The sequence below is a fragment of the Podarcis bocagei genome (genome assembly GCF_964188305.1).
Source record: "Podarcis bocagei genome assembly, chromosome: 2".
NCBI classification, from domain to species: Eukaryota; Metazoa; Chordata; class Lepidosauria; order Squamata; family Lacertidae; genus Podarcis; species Podarcis bocagei.
The window spans coordinates 104,552,431-104,572,302 of NC_138126.1; the positions used below are offsets into that span (position 1 = coordinate 104,552,431).

Sequence of the window (19,872 nt, forward strand, 5' to 3'; positions counted from 1 at the left end):
AGGACACGAGTTCCCATGGGGATTTGGGGCGGGGGGGGGGCGCAACTGCTTCGTGAGCACGTGCTTCTCCAGACGCAAAGGAAGCCCCTCTTCTTTCGCGCTACGCCGAGGCACATGCAAGCTCCCAGGTGGGTTACCATAAACCGAGATCTATTTATTTGTACAGTCATCCTTTTCCCTCCTCCCGGCTCGCTCTCTTTCACCCGCCGCACACTTCGCATCACCATTAATCCCATCCTTCAACCACCTTCAAAGCAAAGCTCCCAACGCATTCGCTGAAATTGTAAAAAAAAAACAACAAAAAACCCAAACAAGCAAGCAAACTGCAATCACGATTCTGCTGGCAGAGTGTTCTATTTCAACCATCTATGCTTCCCTCGATTACCCGCCATCCTGCTTCTTAAATAGGCCGCATAATTTTCTCTGCTCCTTCCTATATAGTATTAAAACTCATTTAAAAAAATAGCTGCATGGTGCAAAAACACACACCCCACACCGAGCCTCCGATTTTACACCGGCGACGGAGAGGTTAACCACACCGCCTTCCGTTTATTCCCTTCCTCCTCCCCCCCCGCCCCGTTCCTTTCTTCCAACCCGCCCTTCCCCACTTCCAGTAGACGCCCGGATTGGTTGGCAGTCCCCCAGCCCGCTGTCCATCACCCAGTGTAAACAAGGCGCTGATTGGCTGCTCGCCAGTCCGCACTGGGCTGCCTGAAAAAAGCAATTACTGGCCCCGCGGTTTGCAGGGGGCCCGGGGCTGGTTTGATGAAAGGAGATAAGCTGGGGACTGTTTCCAGCGCACCCCCCCAGGCACCCCCCCACCCCCGAGGCCGAGCCGACTGTCCCTGGAGCCAAAAGAAGGTCAAAGAGTGGAGAGGATCAAAAGGAGCAAAGAAAAGGGGAAACGGACTGAGTCACTATTAGCGAGTCTGAAAGCAAAGCCATTCATTCCAGGCAGGGTGGTGCTCAAGCACCGCGGGGCGGACGGGCAGCCTCGCCTCCCTGCGCAGGAATGGGGACCGGGGGACCCGGCAGCACCCGCCGTCGCAGCAGCAGCAGCGCAGAATGGGCACAGCAGCCGGGGAAGTTCTAGCGTTTCCAGGGGAGCAGAGGCAGAGCCGAGGCTTCTCCTTCCCGTACACGGAGAGCCGGATGCCCCGGGAAAGCGGGCCCGGATCCGGCTCCGCTCCCCACTTTGCAAACGCAGCTGGTTCCCACATCTCCCCCCAGTTTTCCAACAGGGCCATCGCGCCCTCCATTTTGCCAAACTGCGTGCCTCGGGATATTCCTCCGGGGATTTTAAATTTTTTGCAAAAGCGGAATATGCAGCGAAGCTAAGCGGGAGAAATGCCCGCGCCCTAGTGATCGAGCGAGGTGGAAAGGCAGGCGCGCGCGCTTGCCGTGCGGTGGCGGCGCAAAGATTCTCTTCCCTATACTGATGGGTTTTTTAAAAAAATTAAAAGGGAGTGTAATTGATTTGGAAAATGCAGAATAAATCAGAATAACCCGTAAGTAATATTAGATTACAATGGAGCTATTTATTAACCGGTGGGGCAAATTGAATTAAGGCGACCGAGAAGGAGCAAGCGTGCGCCCGCCTGTATACACGCAAATGGGTGTGTGTGTGTTTGCAATTCTCACCGCGGTGGTGACGATGGGGTTATAGCGAAGTAGCCTCGTGTTTAAAACCTAGGAAGGGCACCGATTGAAACAAACTTGCCAGCCCGCGGATTGTTTGGGTGCTTACTTGCCAAGTTTTCTATTTCTGCTCCTAACGCTGTATTTATATTAAACTGTGAAAGAGTCGATCCGTAAGCACGAGCCACGCGGACAAGCCTAGGAAGGCTTCCACTTGGAAGACACTTCCTAGGATAAGGCCCCTTGGACGCAGCGGCGAGGGACTGACTTCCCAATAAAACACGCGCAAAATTGCTTTGGAAGAGAGAATCTCCAAAGGGAAAGAAACTTTTAACCCAAGAGGCCCTGGGTGAGTTCACAGGCGATGTGTGTGTAGAGTGATTGAGAAAGTTCTACTGAGAATCTTAATATTGTATCTAGAAGAAATTACAAACGTGCAAACCATTGTTTTTTTTTTTTTTAAAGAGGGAATGGGGTTTTGAAAAGGAGCGTGTTGTGACCAGGGGGTGGGGAGAGGAAATGGTTTGACAAATACAAAGCAAGTGTGTTGAATCGCTGATTTAAAAAGTGACGAGTGGGAGAAAAAGGAAGATCTGACACGCAAGTGCACTTTCAGACGGTACCTTCATCTGGAGTCCGGGAGAATAAGAGAAGCTACAGAATGGGCATGCAGATTTGAAGTGGAGTATGGAAATTGGAGGAGTGGTATTCTCCAGAGTTAAAAAAAAAATCACCAGTAAACACACACACGACTCTCACGCATGCACAAAATAACGATTGTGTGTTGTCCTCGATCTCTTCAATCTGCCCCTCTTTCTGCTCATCCATCAAGCCAGGCTTTTAGCCAGGACACAGGCGGGTGGGGTGGGGTTGGGGGGGGGAGCACTCTGTGTCACAAGAGGTGCGATTGTGCCTGCCTTCCTATATATATATATGGACTGTTTCTCTAACAAAAAGCCGTAGGCTCCGGATTTTGACAGGGAAACTTATATGAAGGTATACATTCAGCAGTCTACATTAAGCTGCAAGTAGAGAGTCCAGATTTATTTTTGTAAATATCCACTCGCCCTAAGGAAAATCCAGGTCAGCACAGAAGAAACACGGAAAACTTTTGAATGACGATTTTTCTACTGGGGGACGGAGGCAACGTGCCTACGTGTCTTCCGCCTTATCTCTCTAAATTATTATTAGCCTACATCTTCTGAAATACAAATGAAGGAAAGGAAGTAGGTTTAAAAACAGAAACGCGAGTGAGTTGTACATATTTTCCTCGGTTTTGTATTCCGCCTTTCTTCCGTCATGGAACCCAAGACTGTATACATGTGGTCCCTGAGCGGTCACCCATCCAGATCCAGAACAGTTTAGCTTCGGGACAGTGGGAGCGTCCTCCTCCTTCACCCCATAGTATATCCAGCTTGGCACCCATTAAGAACCCTTCTTCCTTTCCTGCATTCCCATCATTGGGGAGTCCCTCCTGTCCGCCCTTAAATTTCCAACTCCTTTTAACCGTGGCTCCCTTGTCAAACGGGCTCCGCGTCCACCCTTCCACCTCCACCTTTGTGGATCCGGCGTTAAACAGCAACGTGAGAGAGAGGAAACCCTTTGTGCGAGAACTCTCCGCTGTTTCCCCAGGTTTCTGCCTTGGTCTGAAGGTCCAGAGGAGAGCTTTCAACTCCGCATCCGTAAACAGATGAGAGGGGAAATGCGGTCTCGAGGTTTCCTCTCCGCCTGCTCGTATCGCCTCTCCAGATGTCCAGAGATAAAGGCAAATATGGCTACGTTCAAACGTTACAGCCAGACCACTAAGACGCTTTATCCCGACGCGCAACGTCCGAACAAAAAAACTTCGCCCCTTGATCCCATTTTGCGGGGGAGGATAAGGCTGATTGGTTTGATATTGGAGTTGTTATTTCAAATTAAGGGATTTAGCACAAGCAGCTGGACGCGTTTACAGGGAGGAAGCAAATTCCAGCTTCCTGGATCCTTTTTCCAGGTCATCATATTTAGGAGCGCAAAAGGCGATCCTAAAACACACTTTAATAAAGTCTCCTTGAAATATATACAACTTTACTTCCAAGCTGATGTGGATGGTTGGGGGCAGGGGTGTGTGTGGACCGTGCAAACAGCAAACGTTACGCGCAATCCTATGCGTGCTTACTCTCTGGATTGAAGCATGACCTGGTGGGTATGGGGCCCGATTCTGGACAGTTTGCTCAAAAGCGCAAGTCCCACCTCTGTTAAGATTGCAACTCTGCACAAAATTGCATTCGCAAGCCTAATCACGTCTACTCAGAAGTAAGTCCTGTTGAATTCAATTGGGCTTACTCCCAGGTAAGTCGGGTTATGAGGATTGCAGCCGAAGGGCCTTTGGGCGGGAAACTTGGAAAACAGTTGATTACTGACTGTAACAACAACAACAACAACAACAAAGGGCGGGACTACTGCCCCCTCCCCCAGCAATTCCAGGGGTTGGGGGGGGATTAGAAGGGGGAGACTGCAAAACTTCGAAGTGCGGGAAGTAGTTCTAAGGCCTTTCTACCCCCTCCCCTTTTTAACTATTTGTTGGGGGGGCTTGCACGGGGGGGGTGTAGAGACGAGGTTAGAGGAGGGGGCGGGCTGCTGACCACTCTTTCAGGTGGTGTTTTGTAATGAATGCGCCAGGTCTCCGAGAAAGCAGCGGTTGCCCTGCAGTGGGGAATGGATGGAAGGGTAATTAATGCAAAGTGACTGATTGCTCTTGAAGAAGGCCAGTCCAGCAAAGGGGATTGTCCCTGGTCATTGAAGCGTCCTTTGATTGACACTTTCCTTCCCAGCCCCAAGGCGAAGGCGAGGACCCGAAGGCGCTGCGTTTTGTCACTCGGCTCAGGCCACGGGGGTGCAGAATCTTGACAAAACAGGCTTAGCAAAGATGGTTTTTGTGTGCGCGTCTACGGGATTGTGTTTGGTTTTTTTTTTGTGGTGTTGGTTCTGTTTTTAAGGCGAATATATTTCCAGAGCCGATAATATAGTAAGAAACTGTGTGTATGTGTGTGTTCCACCCCCTTAAATAATTTCAAATTTAAAAAAAAGAGATTAACAAATTGAGAGAGAGAGAGAGAGATCAGCGAGGGGAATGGAGTCGAGAAACAGATGCACCCATAAGCGAAGCTGACCAGAAACGAATCTGACCCAACTTGTCTCGATCTAAATCCTGAATCACATCCTGAAGCTTCTCTGTTGTTGTTTTCCTTGTTCTTTTTTTATTTTACCATTCTAGGATTCTGATCAGGACAACCTTAGGACTTGCTGGGTCAGGGGGAAAGAACCACCCCCTTCAAATCCACAGTTCCAGATTTTTTTTAAAGAAATAATAATAATAATATGAAACGGATGTCCAAGATTCGTATTTTGGCTTCCATATCTGCACCGCGTACTCCCCCTCCCCAGTCTCTCCCCCCCTCCCTTCCTTCTGTTCACTTCTGATATTTCTTTTTTGTTTTTCTTTTATTGTTTCAAAACAGTTGTTACAGCAAATAACTTTAGACAGGACTAGTGTATAAACCAGAGGTCTGCTGGCAAATTACCAGTTCACTCGTACTCTGCCTGCTCACTTACACAAAGTAAGAGAGAGAGAGAGAGAGAGAGAGAGAGAGAGAGAGAGAGAGAGAGAGAGAGAGTTTTTAGAGATAGTTTTGTATTCTCCACGAAGGGAATGGAGGGGGGGGGGAGAGAGAGGAGAGGAGGTAGACGAGAAAGGAGGAAACTCCATTTAGCTTTTAGATGGGCCGCAAGTACACTGTCAGCAGAAGTTACAGCTTTTCTCCCCCCTCCCCATTTTTAAAAATCTGTCCAGGGGTAACAAATGTTTTTAATTTAACAGGAGCAAAGCTTCGGTATCTCTCTCAGACTTCCTCCATAAGAGAGCGAAGATAATGGAAGGAGAAATAAATATTTAGAGTAGGCTTCAGAAAGATCGCCTGGCACCCCCCCCCCAAATATATATATATATATCTATTTGTAAATTCGTCCAAAGCACCCGCTTAACCGTCACGCTCACCTTTCCTCTTTTCTCTCTCTCTCTCTCTTTTACCTTTAAAAAATGATAATGGGTGTTTAGAAGCTGAAGTGAGTGGGATAAATCGATCCAGGATCGATCAGGTTCCCCTGGCGACCCTCACTGCTCCTCCACAGCAGTAATCCGGATTGGGTTCGGTGGGCGTTTACTCGCAAGTAAGCCTCGCGCAGGCTTGGTCTGCCGCTGCTGCCATTAAGCCGCGCTTGGGACTCCGTTAATATAGCCAGTCTCATGCAGAGAATTAAGCTCGTTTATCTCGGGACACATTAAGAAGATTTGGTTCATCTCTCAAGGCCAGATTTAAAAGCCAAACTGTCTCCCTCTCTCTCCTCTCCCGAAAGCAATTGCTAGAACTCTGGTTTGGTGATCAGCAAGATCCTGGTCAGTTTCGTTCTCTCTTATAGAGTGAGAAAAAAAGTGCCTTGTCAAGGAATCGCGTTTAAAGCAGAACTGGCACAAGGCCTCGCAAATCTCGGTGTCGTGTTCTGTCTGCGAATCAATGAAATCGAAGTATTGAGGGAGGGGATCAAGCAGATACAGAGCAGGATGCGTGTCCAGCGCGGCTCTTCAGCCCTCAGGGAAATCTCTCTCTCTCTCTCTCTCTCTCTCTCTCTCTCTCTCTCTCTCTCTCTCTCTCTCACTCACACACACACACACACACACACACAAACACGCAACCCTGACATATTTAGGATCGGGCTCTAGCAGAAGCCACTTCTGCGTAGGCAGCTCGACTCTCTTTTCAGTCCGGTTTAAAGCCATCTCGCTCCGATCCTTCACCAGCTACTCGGGAGAGAATTCTGATTCCCACTTCTAAAGCCCAGACTACGAACTGCATGGAGGCTTGGGCCAGATGTAGAAGACTCTAATGGGCTTCCTTCCCCGTTAGCCCAGGTCTCTGCCACCTTGTCGCGAGTGGTGCCCTTGTCTTTTTTAATGTTTGCCATCCACCCGATGAAGACTTCTGGAGAACTCGGCAGTTTGCTCACAATTTCGTGGCTTTTTGCCTTGGCGAAATAAAGAGGTGGCCTTACAAAATAAAAAATAAAAAGGACATTGTTCTCCTCTCCTCTCCCTTTGCGTCTTCCCTCCGCAATTGTCTCCCCGCTGTCAAAACGCACAATGCAATTTCCTCGGGGCAGGGACCTGCCACCCACTTCCTCCCTTCAAAGAACACCGTGGGCCTGTTATTATCATAATTATTAAGCTGTTCCACATAACTAACTTGCGATCTAAGCTCACAATATCCTTCCCATTTTTTATGTTTTTATTTGGTAGGTAAAACGTTTGTTGTGCAGCCCGTTAGCATCTTTTCCTCTTGTTATAACGCGCTGAGAGACAAATCTTCACATTAAGTTCAGTATTCAAACAAGCTGGCATTGGAAGAAATGGCAGCTAACCCCCCCTCGCCCCCGCACCTTTCTTTTTTCCTCAAGGTAACCAACATGAAAACATCTCCTTTTCATGTCCAAATGAATATGCAATCATTTTAAATTCTCAGACCTCATCTAACCTTCACACTCTGGGGAAATGTGTTAAAATATTGCAATTTAATATCTTTCCATCTGGAAAAGAGAGAAGGAAGGAAGGAAGGAAGGAAGGAAGGAAGGAAGGAAGGAAGGAAGGACGGGGGACCACCCCCACCCCCACCCCAGTATGTCAAATAAAATTATGGATTAACTCAGCACGCTAAATAATTGCCTAATAAGGGCTGGGAGACGCAAATCTTTGCATTTGGGTAATTGTATGTTGGGTGCCTTGCCTAATGCAATTGTTTGGGCCCGGTTCATTGTTCCATGTGCTATTTGGTCAACGAGCAAATTAGAAACAATTTCTTGGCTAGGAAGAATTACTCTTAATTCTTCTCGCGCACAAAACGCTCATTGGAAACCGGGAGGAAGCGGCGCGGAGGAGGGTGCGGGGGGGGGACCTACCCACTCAGTACATTTAACAAACTTTTAAAAACGGGCTCCAGTTTTCTGGGGTTGGAGAGGTTGGTGGATTAGAGAGGGAGGGAGGGAGGGAGGGAGGGAGAAACGAACAAATGAATGAATGAATGAATGAATGACACGGTACGATCCTGAACGTACACGGAGTACATCCAATTGATCTCTGCGTAAAGAAAGGAAGGGAAAGCATTGCAGCAGCTCGTTCCCGGGTTCCTCTGGAAAAAAGTATCCGTCCGGTGGGCTCCCAGGCAGCCCACCTCGATTTGTTCGAGGGGGCAGCCCGGATCTCCTTAAAGCCAATGAGCTAGCCCGCGATCCCCCCCCCCCACACAGATACACGTGTCCGCGGGTGGAGGGGAGGCCGAGCACGTGCTGCGTTTTGGCTGCCAACAGCCCCGCGCGAACATGCCCTGTTTTATTTTACATGCTAAAAAACAGACTACTGTAGGATTAAAAAGAGAGAGAAAACCACACGCAAATCCAAACCCTTCGGGGACAGAGACACGGGGGGGGGGGTTGGCTTTCCGGGGGAGGGGAAGGAGAATAAGAGACACCTTGGTCGCGCGGTGCAAGTCTCTCCGCATCTGCCTCCAAAACAAGCTATTTTCTGAGCTCCCCCGTCCAACCTGGCTCGGCTCAGTCTGAGTGCTTCGGCTCAACTGGCTTATGTTCACGGAGGTTTCCTGGTTAAAACCCAGTTGTGCTCCTTCCAAGGAAGGGGAGCCCCCCTCGGATAGGGGCGTCAGGCTCCTTCGGCCATCGTTTTAGATGCCCAGAGCTTCCCTTTTCTTTCCCCCCAGCTCCGCCGCATCTCTTGTCCCACTGAACTGATTCTTGAAAACCTGCCCTCTTCCCCTTATCTAACAAGGACAAAGGCGAGAGGAGGGAAAGCCCAGTTTATGGGGCGCTCTGTTTGCGCTGCGCCTGCATTAATGTTTTAAAATAAAATATATATAAACACACGATCTAGTCTTTTGGGTGGTATGGGGGACAGTTAAAAAGCATAAAAATAAACAAACCTTTTAGGCTTGTACACGAATCTCTCTCTGACCCAGTTCAGGGGATTCTCTGCTAAAGGTTAGGCCTGGCGCATCTTCAAGAGGGGAAAGGACAGACTGGGGCTTGTGTACTGGACACACGGTTTCTAGGGTGTGTGGGTGTGTATACACACACACACACACATTCATATTCATTCATTCCCTAGAAATGAATATATATATATCTCCCTTATGTTTGCGAAATATCTTGGAGGGGAATCCTGTTCTCCCTTCTGAAATGTTTGCTCCTTTATTCCAAAATTGCTCCATGGACTGTTGGAGGGGAAGAGACATCTTGCATCTTCCCCCTCTTCCTTTCCAAAACAAACAAGCGAACCAAACACCTCCAGTGACACCCACAAAAGCAACTCCTGCGTTGCTGCGCCGGGCTTTCCTTCTGGTTTCTTGCCTACTTTCCAGGAGCGCCGCTCGCAGTGCGTTGCTGCCTTGGTTCATTCCACGCCTCGCTTTCCCCGCTGTCTGGAAAGGGGGGCTCCCGAGTCATCCAAGATGGGCGCAACCCCCTCCCCACTCCAGAACAGGGCTGCAGCTCCTCCGAAGAGCACCAGCCTGCTGACCGGCCTCGGAAAGCCTCAGTCGCTTAAAGAGACTTGCAAGCGAACGAGCGCTGCAGTTTCGTGGTCAGGGATCCACAGCAAGGTCACTTAGCCCTCTCCAAAACTGACCCCTTTCCTTAATACAGGACACTAACATAGGCTGGAGATTTTGGCCTTGGGTCGTCTTCCTCCATCTCTCAGAAATAGTCCCTTCAAAGTGAGCTAGACCAGGATCAGGAAAGCGGGAAAGTCAAGACAACACATCTCCCAAGTCTTCCAGGTTTTCTGAATCCAGAGCTCGGAAGGAATTCAGATTCTTTGAGAATCCTCATCCCCTGCCCCGCTAAGATAGACCTATTATTATTATTATTATTATTATTATTATTATTATTATTATTATTATTATTATTAAATACTGTATGTATGTTTGTTGAAGCTGGGAGAATTTAGGACTTTGCATTATTCATGGGGACTACAAAGAGTAGTCAGGGAAATGAAAAAGGCATAGATCTGGGGGGGGGGAGTGTGCATTGAAGCAAATTCGGCAGGAGCGAGTAGAAATATCAATGATCTGGACAGTCCAATCAGCCAGGAGAAGTGGGGATGGGGGGGGGGAGAGAGAAAGAGATAGAGGTGGAATCCAAATAGATCTACTCCCTTTCCCCCCGCCTTTCGATCAAACCTGGACAAGAAAGCAAATGGTCAAATTCCTCTCCTCCCCCTCCCCCTATCTATCTATCTATCTATCTATCTATCTATCTATCATTTATTTACACACACACACCCTTCCCCAGGCCAACACAAGATGTTTTCTGCACTAGGCAGAGAGATCCCCCACTAGCCCTGGTTCTCTATGCATATACAAAGGAAAACTGACAAATTTGTTAATCAAATAAATCTAAATAGATAAAGTTTATAGTGGCAGACAGACCGATATTGCACAGAGCTTACAACACATTTTTAATCTCAAAAGAGACGTCTCTGCTGCTTCCAAAGGCAGGTTGTGTGTGTGTGTGTGTGCGCGTGCTTACGTGTGAGCGAGGGCTCTTTGCACACAGCAAGAAGTGATTTCTAACAAATAAGGGGTCCTACTTTGCTCAGAGCTAATGAGCATTTATAACCCACCAAGAATCTTAGTGCACATATATTACACACACACACTATTTACACGCATCCAGTCTATACAGGCTGGGCCCTGCACCCTCTCCTCAAATCCCAATGAACTGTACAAGTCATAAGGGAAAGTGTAGTTTAGCTTTAAAAAGAAATTGTGGACGGTGTGATGGAAGAGGCCAACCTGCCGTAGACTCCCCCCCCCCCAAAAGAACGTTCTCCGCTGGATCATCCCCAAACAAGGGATTTTAAAAAAGGGAAAGGGTGGGGGCAAGTCGGTGTTCCAGACCCCCAAACCTTGAGCTAAAGCCCTGTTAAATGCAGAGTTGTAATTTGTAGCTAAATATATCCTAGTGTGTTCACACACTGGAAGTATAATTCACTGTGTTTGTTGTGTGAGGTTATCAAGGAACCCGCCCATCTGGGTTAAATTAAAGAGAGTTTAATAAACGATCCCAGGCGTAGCCAAATCTCTCTTTCCATTCTGGAGCCAGATTGATAGGCAGATATACAGCACCGATCGATCGGTGGGATACAATTCCCACCTACCCACCCCCACCTTTTTATTTTTGGTTAAGAAAGAGGGAGGTATAGAACTTGAGCTGCGGGTGGAAAAAGTAGTCCAGATTTGGGACAAACCTTCGGAGGCAAGAGGCGAGGTGTGGGCTGTGCGTGCCTGTTATTTTAAGAACTAAACCAACTAGCCATCGAGCATCTATAACTTCCCCTCAACGCTTTCTGGATCAAGTTGAGGGTTTGGGCACTTTGGTGATGAGCGATAACGAAGTCACAGAAACACGCACACAGAGGACCCAGCCCCCACCTCCCTAAGCTACCTGCAGATGCAGAAATAAAGGTTCCTCGAATGTCATCCACTGCCCCTTCTTTAGAGTCAAGGCAACCTAATCCCAGCAAGTATTTGGGCAAGGGAAGAAGAGTTATTTGGGGTGGGGGTGGGGAGATGAGAGAGACCGTTTCCCCAGCAAACATGTTGTGACATGTCATAAGGGTGCCTGTTTTGATAAACACATAATTAGTGCCAGGATGTATGAGCAGCTGCGTAAAAAGGCGCAACTTAGATAATAGCCGCTGCAGCAGCAGCACACACCCAAGGAGCGGATTTGCAAAGCTTTTTTTAAAGCGGTCATTAGGGCCCCCATTGGCTGAAGGGGGCCCAGCCGGATTGGGGGGGGTCAGGCAAATGGGAGCGTGGAGGGAGGGAGGGAACGCCCTCCCCACGCAGACACCCACCCACATCCACACAAAGAAAGGGGGGAGCAGCAAGTGTTTCCTAAGGTAGGCTCCACTGGACAGAATGCATTGCTGGGGTGGAGTGTGGGGGGGTGTCCAATCCTTTCTGTCCATTTCTCCCTCCCTCTGCCTTGTTCCCGTGATGGTGCTGGATGCTTAACTACTTTTATTGTTGTGTAAAGTGAAGGCCCTGCTCTCTCTCTCTCTCTCTGTGTGTGTGTGTGTCAGAAAGACAGACACTTTAGCTTTCCCAGCCAGGGAGCTCCTACCTCCAAGGCAGGCAGGAACGAAGACCACGTAAAAACCCGGTCACCTCCCCAGTCTCCAAATCTTAGAGCATCCAAGAACGCCTTTTCAGAAGGGACCCCTTTTGTCGTCTTTCTTCATTTTAAAAAAGAGAGCTCTCTCCTCTCCTGGAATGGTCTTCTGCGATAGGAGAAGGGAGCAACTCAAGGCTCTCCCCACCCCCCAGAAAGGAGGGAGAGGTGCGGGAGGCGGCTTCCAGTGCGGGAGAGAGCGAGGGAGAAGAAGTGTCCGCCGCGCACCTTCCCTCTCCCTCTCTCTTTGCACTATGGGCTCGTTAAGAATCAATGCAAACTAACTGGGGGGGGGGGGAATCCAGGGATGGGAGGGAGGGGCTCCTCCTGCAGAGGCTTTTTTACACACACACACATATTAAGCAGGGTCTTCTAGAACCCAAAACACGTAAGGGGAGCATTTGAAACGCCATGCCCAGAAGAAGCAGAAGGAAGCCATCCAAGAGACTGGCTGACATCACATCCCTGTTTTTATTCCTCAACTCCCCACTCCTCAAGTCCCCACTCCCCTTTCCACCCCAAGCAACTTTTAACACTCTTAACTTCACGGCTCTCTAATAAAAAACAGCGGCGAGGGTTTGCACCGGATTGCTGGTGAAAGACTAAAAGTCACTGAAACTCTCTTGTGTGAGTGCGAAAGAAAGGCGCGCGCGCGCACACACACACACACAAAAACCGGGGGGGGGGGCGCACAGCAACTTCGCCGAAGCCCCACGCATTGGTCCTATTTTTTTTCCTATTAAAGATCAATAGTTTCTAAGAGAAGCTACAGGAATTAATTTTTTTCCTCATGCCATTTTTCCTGCCTTTGATTGCATCGCCCGTTTCCACGCGCTTCCATTCCCCATTTGGTGCTAGCAGCCCCCTCTCGCCCACCATGAATACAACCATTGTTACCACGTTGTTAAATTGTACCACGTAAACCTCATGGGGGGACCTTTTCTTTTTTAAGTTCGTGCGTTTCTTCTCTTTCAAAACGGGAGGCATCATATCGTAGCTGCAGCCGGCTCCTCCGCTTCTACATCCATTCTCCCCGCCGAAAAACAAGCGGGCGAGAATCTGGGGTCCACCCTCCTCCCTTTAGACCCCAGATAATCCATGAATGAAATATCGTCTGTACAATATTCCAGCGGAACTAGATTCAGTCCAGTGTTCGGGGCAGATAATTCTTACATTCTCCTCCTCAATGCAGGACAGAAGACGCCATCGTTTTATACACCTCTTTTTATTTTATTTTTCTGTCCAAAAATGGGGCAAAGGAAGAGACTGGTCATTCTACGCTGAACATTAGGTGGTGGTTGTGGGGAGAAAGTCTTAAGTCCTTCCAAGATTCTCTTATTCTCTCTCTCTCTGCCTCCCTTCCGAAATCAGAGAGGGAACAATACGATCTCTCCTTAATGGAGGTTCTCCCCCCCGCTTTAAATTTCTCCATTTCCCCCAAACCTCCTCCCCCTGCTCCCCAAACGGAGCTTCCAGTTTCCTGTTGCAAAGGGGCGGCAAGAGGGGTTAAGGAAAGAAAGAGAGAGAGAGAAAAAGAGATCCCCCCACTCGTCTACCCTAGAAACGGAGAAAAAAGGAGGCAGGGAAGACCATTGCGTCCCAAGCTGCCTTTGTGCTGCCTCTCCGGGATCGACAGACTAAACAAACCCTTTTCCCGCGCCTCTGCCATCGCGAGGGAGGGCGAGAGAGAGAGAGAGATCGTGGGGCGAAAGGATCTTCCGCTCTCAAACTTCGGCTTCCACACAAAGGTAGAAAAGGATCTTCCGCCTCCCTAGCCTCCTCGGCCCCAAGATCCAGGCGCCGGAGCTGTGCGCCCGGCCGTCGGCTAGAACGCAGAAGTTAATTTTATTTTTTTGTATTTTTACACTGGACTATTTTCCCCTCGGAAACAGGCAAGCGAAGAGCCGCAGCGCCTCCTTCGTCTTGGCCAGCGAGGGAAGAAGCTCCGGCTCGGAGGGGAGCAGCGGCCTCGGCGGGAGACGAAGCTGCTGCGCTCGGCTGGCTCGGAAGCGAGTCGCCGGCCGGCCATCTTCGCGACCTCTTTTGCTTTCTTCCCGCGCTGACCCGCGCCCTCTTTTACCCTGGGTTTGGTTGGTTGGGGAAGCCGTCTTCTGCTCACCTTCCTGGGCTCCGATTCCTCCGAGGAGCAAAAACAAAAGCAAAACAAAAAGAGCCGTATGTATGTTGGGGAGGAAGGAGGGCCGGGAGGAGCAGCAACAGCAGGAGGCCTGGGTTTCTACAAACTCGTCCCCCTCGCCAACGCCGATCGCTCTCTCCCTAGGATCGGTGCGGTTTCGCGACTGGATCCCAGCCCCCCCCTTGAAAAGCGCCCCTCTTAAGTGTGTGCGATCTCTCCCTGCTTGATCAAAAAGAGATCATACTCGGTATTGCTAGCAAACTGTGCGCAGAGGCAAATGCTCCCTCTCCCCTCTTCCAAATAGCCCCTTTTCACGGTTTAATTAAAAAATAAAGAAATGGGAGAGTTAAGGAGAAAGGTGCCTACGGGATCCCTGGTCGATGGAACAAAATAGACTGTAGCAACCAGCGTTTCCCCTCCGTTTTTCCTAGCAGTGGATGAGTTTCACCCATTAATAGAGGAATAAGCGCCACAATATATGAGCGCACCAGAAAGAGGCAAGGAAACAACGTTTTCACAACAAAATTCCGACCAGCAAGGAAATCTGAAAAGGATCTAGCAAAAGAGGCCTGGGAATGGGGAGAAGAGAACGCCGGGGAGTTGCAAAAAAAGGCTGTCCGGGTCCGAGGCCTCCTTCCTAAAGCACAGTTGTTGTTGCCGCCGCCGCCCCCTCCAGCTGCCGCCGCCTCGCCAACCCGTCCTTTCACTACCTCTTTTGTTAACAGAAAAGTCAATCCCTTTAATTAAAAATCGTTAAATAAATCTATCTCTTTACTAGCACAAATATACTTTCTATGCCGAATTTGCAAAGACATCGATAGGTTCTCGCGCGGCGAGGTCCAGAGATAATTTGATTTGAGGAGGAAGAGAAAATAAAAGAAACAAGGGACTTTAAAATATAACACAGATGCACATCTACATGCTTTTTGGCCTCTTCAGAAAAACAGAAAGTTAATGCTTTTCTTCGTGCAGAAACTCCTGGGTCTCTGAGCAACTCTTTTTTGTCCAAGGCACTAGATTTCTCAGATTTCTTTTCACGGCGCAACCCTGCACATGTTTACTCGGGAGTAAGCGCCCCGGTGCTGCTTATGGGGGTGCTGAGTAAGGCCCACACCCGGACGAGGGAGTAAGTCTTATCGAAATTACTTGTGAATAAACATGCATCGGATTATTGCTCAGTTTCTTACTCTTCGAGCGGGAAACAAAAGCGAGGCCTGAACAAAGCAGATCGCAGGGAGCCAAGCTTAAAAACGGGCGTAAAGAAAAAGTCCGGTACTTGGGAGTGTGGCAATTGGGAAGCGAGGTGGGGTTTTTTATTTTTTAAAAAATGCTTTTGCAAGCAACTTTAAATCGGGGTTTTGATTATACAAAGAAGGGGGAGAAGGGCGATTTGCGTTTCGATTCAAAGGCTATCTTTAAAACATTGCCTGCGAGTCGCGGCCAACGTTTGGAAGGGGGTTCTACTTTCCTTCCTGCAACAACGTGGAGGCGCCGCGGGTTTTGTTCTAAGGCAAGTCTTTGTAGCCCAGACTGCTGGTACGCTTCAAAAGCAAAATGTCCCCCTTATTAATCTTTTTTAAACGGGGAGCCCTCCTGCCCCCTTCTAAACTGACCACAGTTCTATGCAAGGGCATCACATTAGTTTTATTGTTGTTGTTTACAAAGTTAACAAAAGAGGCGAAGAAATGTCCATTTCCACGCAACCTTGCAAAACGGTGTGGGCTATCTCCTAGCAGTCCGATTTCAAAATTATTGAGAAGCGACGTGATACCGCTACGGGGAACCAACTCGGGTTTTCTAAAAGGATGTGTGAAGCCCTGTACCTCTTTTTTGTGGGTGCGGGCATTTTAAGTGGAGGTGTGTGTGTGTAAACCCCCCCCCCCCCACACACACATTTAAACACAAAACCGTAACTTGGGGGCAATAAATTGTACACTCTTCCTCAATGAATAAAGTTCCTTTACAGCGCCAAAGGAAATACAGAGCAAAATTGCATTTTGGAGGGAGGGGCATTGTGATATATATATTTTTCATGTATGAATGAAGTGTTTTCCTTTTGAGGGGGATTTCGGCTGGGTATGCGCGCGTGGAGGTTTTGAAGGAGAAATCTGCAAGGAGCTTCTTGAGTTACAAGATGGGGGAGAAAGAGAGATGTACAAAAGTGGCAGGCAGGGGCTGGGCGAGTTGGAATGTTTTTGCCATGTGGTGGGGGAGGCAGAAGGCGACATTTCTCTCTCCTCCCCCCCTCCCGCTTTGGAATTAAATCTCCATTCATGCGGCAGTTAATGAGAAGGAAAACAGAAGAAGAGAACGCGTTAAAAATAATAAAAAGAGCGGGGGGGGGGCGAGAGAAACTTCACAAATACAAACAATGAGAACAAATCGAGACAAAACAATTACTTACAGATCGCTGCTTTCCTGGGTCAAAGTTCTGTTTAACAAACCGCAGGAACAAACAAACAAAAAAAATCCACTTCACTGTAAAAAAAGGGGGGGGCCCACTGGAGATATCCAAGTCGTGGACTGGAAAACGCCAATATTAGAATACAGGTGATTCCCCCCCCCTCTCTCCTTTCCCCGGAGCTCCTTTCTTTCTCTGTCTCTAGAAAGCGGAAACTGGAGATGGTTTTTGCATGTGTGCGCGCAAGATCACAGATCTCTTTTTTTCCCCCACACCGCCGCCGAGGCGTTTGAGGATTTGCTTTTTACGGCGACGGCACAGTCCTCTCTCTGGCTGCTGCTGCTGCAGTTGCTGTTGTTATTATTATTATTACGAATTTGGCATTTAGTCGCGAGTCTTCTGCTCCCACTCCGAGGTCCCCCTCCCCTCCTACTTGCCCGTGTGGAGTAAATCCATTCAATTAGGGCACCAAGACGGAGCTGGAGGCTCTATAATCTCAAATTTATGGCCGGATGACGTGCCTCTCTCTCCCACAATGGAGACCAGTGACATTAAACAGAAAATTGATGAGAGAGAAGCGAAATCTAATCTCTTTCCCCCCACTTCTTCCACGCCATTGCTGCTGCTGCTACTCGCTGGCCTTTTTTTCCATGGTTTGGAGCGGCGGGGTGGGGGGCGGGGAGGGCGAGACAGGATTTTCTTGTTGGTTGCGGTGGTGGGTGTGAGAAGGGAGCGCGCTCGGGGTGGGGGTGGGGAGGAGAGCAGCACAGTTTATAGTCTCCGGAGGCAAATATGATCCGAACCATTTATTCATTACCCTCTCGCGATCCCTGTACAATTGAGGCATGTGCTAAGGGAGAGCAAGGAGCTTGCCGGAGTTTCCGAAATCGCCCCCAATCCTACTTCACGCACATCTTCTCCACTCCCTCTCACCCGCCCCCTTTTTATCTCGCTGTATTTTATTTTGAATCTGCGGCTTGGGCTTCGGAGATTTACCTGACTTTTTTTTTAGTGCCAAGTGGCATTTTCTCCCTGGCTCAAGAAATGCAATCGGAACCCCTGCTTTTTTGGATATGTGTGTGTGTTGGGGAGGGACTTTCTCAATGTACCACACTTTGGGAGAGAGGGGGGGGGGGAAATAAAGAAAATATTCATGCGCAAAATGAGAAGTTTTCTTTTGGAGCCGGCTACATTCCGCCTCTATTAGAAGACAGGCGCTATCTAGCTCGTCAACACACATGCATACATACACACACACACACACACACACATAGGAGAGGGCGAGTGAAGGCGGAGGGAGCGAGGAAGGCGGCGGGGGGGACGACCCCAAGCGGGATCTGTTGGACTAAAGACAAAAGTAACGTCCCTGTTGCAGCTGCAAAAGCAGCGCGGGGGAGTGTGTGTGCGCGCGTGCAGGGGGGGGTGGAGTGAGCAGAGGAAATCCCAGCACCTCCGCGTTCCAAACCAGAAGAGGAAACCGAGATTTGCGTTCCCTGGCTCCTTCTGTGCGTGTGTTGCACAGCCTATCTGCCACACGTACTTCCACAACAGCCAGAGAAGCTCCCATTCACCGCCCCAGCAGCAGGCTCCTCTCAATTAAATCCCTCCCCCACAAGACTCGCAATTTCAGCTACAGAAGACACCCTGCAAGAGCCGGAGGGAGGCGAGGAGGAATATTGTCCAGAGCTTCGCCATTTACTTTCAAGTTTCTTTTCTGCCGTCCCTTTTTCCTCTCCGCTCTCCCCCCCCCCCCCCACGGCACCTCCCATATCACCGTCCTTGTCTGGAGATGAGTTTACAAACTCCGCGGCTGCTCCCAGCGCCACAGACATAACAATGGCCCGGTGGAAGAGCTGGATGAATCTAGTGGATTTTGCACTTTTTTCCTTCCAAGGGGGCGGGGGGGGGGACACCGGGAGCTCCCAACTGGCTCCTTCCTCAGCCTCTTTTGTCTGTTCATGCCTGGAAGGTCATCGACATCAGAAGAGTTGCAGAAGCAGCCAGCACAGCCAGCCTGGCCTCTTCACAAACTCCCTCAGGACACGGCTTTCCACCTTTCCCTCCCCAGCGCCCCCTCCCTCCACACACACATGCAAGAGTTCAGTCTTGTAGCAGGGAGTACCATAGGCCTGTAATAAGGGGCAATATTTTCATCTGGTTCCTTTGAAATCCGCCACTTTGTAATGAAAATGGTACCTGGACTTGTGGGTATCAATGGGTCAATATGAAGTTCCATAAAAGCCAAGCAATGGCCATGCCTACTTGTTTTTGAGCTGTGCTGCAGCATTCCAGTGAAACTGCTCTCAAACGAATGGATTTTGTGCGTGCTTTTAAATGTTTTCAGCACTGTTTTTAAATCAGTTACTTTATTAAATTGATTTGTAATGTGTTATATTAATTGTGTGGCTTTAGCTGTATCTATTTTAATTTATGCAATGAGCCATCTTGAGTCCTGCACTGGGAGAAAGGCAAGCTATAAATAAAATAAAATAAAATAAAATTCAATACTGCAGTCACAAAGGCAGCTGGCTGCTGGGGAATGTGATATTAGAGGATCTTCACTGTGCTCACTGGAAGGACAGATCCTGAAACTGAGACTCCAATACTTTGGCCACCTCATGAGAAGAGAAGACTCCCTGGAAAAGACCCTGATGTTGGGAAAGATGGAGGGCACAAGGAGAAGGGGACAGCAGAGGACGAGATGGTTGGACAGCGTTCTCGAAGCTACCAGCATGAGTTTGACCAAACTGCGGGAGGCAGTGGAAGAAAGGAATGCCTGGCGTGCTCTGGTCCATAGGGTCACGAAGAGTCGGACATGACTAAACGACTACAACACCGTGTGTGGCTGTGTCCATGTCCAATGATGCTCCATTCTTAGAGTATATTATAACCTAGTCTTCTGACACTGCATTGGATGAATGCCTTCAAGATGTTGGCCTTCCAGATGTTGCTCGACTACAGTTCCCATCATCCCTGATCATTGGCCATGCTGGCTGGGGCTGATGGGATTTGGAGTCCAACAGTATCTGGTCTGGTGGACCAAACAAGTCCTCCATACATGCTCTGGATCAAGCATGTCCAAAGTCTGTTTTGGGGGCCTAATCCGGCCCACCGATCGGTTTAATCCGGTCCCTGTGGCAGTTTATTTCCTGGGGTAAAATCCTAAAAAACCTCAACAACTCCAACCCTAAAAGCTCAACAACTTCAATTCTTTAAAAAAGGTCAACAACCTTGGTTGGCCCTTTGGTTGGCTCCCATTGCCCTTCACTTCATCAAATCTGGCCCTCTTTGAAAAAAGTTTGGACACCACTGCTATAGATAATTCCAGGGAATAGTGGAATAGTGTTTATGCAAATGACCCTCTAGTCTAGGAAGACAAGACTGAAGTCTGGTTCTAACATTTTGTGCATTGTTTCTC

At 48.9% G+C, this 19,872-nt stretch overlaps 1 protein-coding gene and 1 long non-coding RNA gene across 2 annotated transcripts in view; one reads left to right on the top strand and one right to left on the bottom strand.

Moving 5' to 3' along the window:
- Window positions 1-17,105, bottom strand: part of BAHCC1 (BAH domain and coiled-coil containing 1) — a 116,566-nt gene extending 99,461 nt beyond the window's left edge. Inside the window, exon 1 of the mRNA XM_081180801.1 lies at window positions 16,458-17,105. The gene's annotated coding sequence lies outside the window, so the exon portion shown is untranslated. The remainder of the gene's footprint in view (window positions 1-16,457) is intronic.
- On the top strand, window positions 11,541-13,443 carry LOC308579911. Its single transcript, XR_014004630.1, has 2 exons — window positions 11,541-11,644; window positions 13,109-13,443. It is a non-coding gene; the product is annotated as an uncharacterized lncRNA (long non-coding RNA).
- Window positions 17,106-19,872: the final 2,767 nt, after the last annotated feature.